The sequence below is a fragment of the Dreissena polymorpha genome, chromosome 3 (genome assembly GCF_020536995.1).
Source record: "Dreissena polymorpha isolate Duluth1 chromosome 3, UMN_Dpol_1.0, whole genome shotgun sequence".
NCBI classification, from domain to species: domain Eukaryota; kingdom Metazoa; phylum Mollusca; class Bivalvia; order Myida; family Dreissenidae; genus Dreissena; species Dreissena polymorpha.
The window spans coordinates 98,948,231-98,950,316 of record NC_068357.1 but is presented as its reverse complement, the minus strand read 5'-3'; positions in this window follow the sequence as shown (position 1 = coordinate 98,950,316).

Genomic DNA, 2,086 nt, shown 5'->3' with positions numbered 1-2,086 from the left:
GTTGTAACATTAAATATTGATAGTCTGGCATCTACAATACTAATACATGCACTCAAATCAATTCATGTCTCGTATTATGTCACTGTGACGACTTGGAATGTGTGAACTACATTAATATACTAATTATTGCATAAACTTTATCTATAATGCACTCTAGCGGGATGCAGAAACTTCGCCAAGGCGATTCACGTGCCGTTCAAGCCCGGTTATGTGTTTTTCATAGCCATAAACTGGTCCACGCGTAGTTACTTCCCTTAACTTTGTTAATAACTTCAGCATTCGACGACTTTCCAAGCATAAATAGGGTACTGAATAACTTATAAGCACCAGTTCCCTCATGCATGCTGGGAAACAGGCTATGAATATTTCAATCCACTTTTCAAATTATACCATTTTGACTCTCTTAACAACAGCTTTATTTTATTGGCAACGTCAATGAAGTTATGGCTATTTACTCAACACTTTCAAAAGACTCTGCTGTGAATGTAAATTTTTATGTAACTTCAACGATTCTGATGTATGCTTGAAATACGTCAGTGACAATATGTTGGCAGTATTAATTGTTTGAAAATTAAGTTGACACGAAATAAGATAGACCTGTACGAAAGAAACATCTATAAAAAACGAAAACTGCCTATCCGAAGGTAAAGTCTCATCATTTCTGATGATGACCGAGTGAGGCATATGTAAAACACAACCTTGGACTATATGACGTCATATGAAATAATCGATTTTTTTTGTCGATGTCAAATAAACAAAACATATTGTTTTCAATGTTATTTTAATATATTTTGGTATGTGTGATTTGTTTATGCAATAATAGCGAAAATACACATTTTCTCGGACATAATCATCTGCGGGCGCTAGAGGGCAGGAACGGATTTTGAGAGCGCCCGCAGATGATCATGCCATCGAAAACTTGTATTATCCCTATAAAGAAACACGTCGTGTATAAGTCGTTTGACAGTACATCGAGCTCAGTTATCACTCCAAAATGGCTCACAAACTGATCAAACAGATACATTTTGCGAATAGATCAACGTAGAATCGATGCCCTTTAGCTCACCTTATTATATAGAAAATAATAGGTTAGTGTTGATTATAGATAAGGTTTATCATTCGAGGCTTAGAAAAAATGACGTCATTTCGTGCCGTTATTTTTAGCAGATATATAATAAACGGAGCTTCGATCAACCGAATTCGCTGTAAAAGTGGGATAAAATGAGCTTAGCGATCGCACAGTGATCGTCTTATGCCGAGCGTTGTCAACGTATTTGAGTACAAACAAAACTCTAGAAGGCTTATATATTACCAAATGGCCCTAAAGCTTGTTTTCAGAACATGTAACCAAATGGCATTGTGAATCACAAGGGTTTAAATGAATTACAAAACTAGATTACAAAAATGTGTTTAAATTAAAAACCTTGTCCGATAATAAAAAAGGTTAAACACCGTTGAAGAAAATGACTGAAAACGGGCGATTATCTATGGAAGAGTTATATCGTGTAAGATAAGGAAATGTACGATCAGGAAATACTAAGTAAAAGCTTTATAAATGAATTCATTTATTTAAGAAACTTTTTTATGAATATCCCATAATATGTTTCTTTTCTTTATTCACACGCAAGCACATTTCAGTGAAAAACATTTTTCTCCATGGCATAAAAATGAAAAAAGATAATTGCATATTAGCATAGTAGATGACCCATCAAGCTTTATCATGTGTTCATCTAATTGAACATCATTATAGCTATAATGATACAAATATGTTATATCTTTATAAAACAAGCATATACGATAATATGAACTTAACTGACTTTGCCTATTTATAGACAACATTCAACATCGAAGTAACTTATTTAGTTACAAGTAATCAACAATTAAATGGCTGGTTTCATCATCCCACCCTTATTTTTCAGAAAACATTCTGATGATTGTTTTTAAATTAACGTTCGCCTAATGCATTGTATAATTCTATATTATTAATGTTTTAAAAGAGTTTGTCTACGTGTGATTGATTGCGATTCTAATTAAGTCAAGAGCTTTACTTGTTGCGCGCTTGTATTAGACAGTTCGATAGTTTACG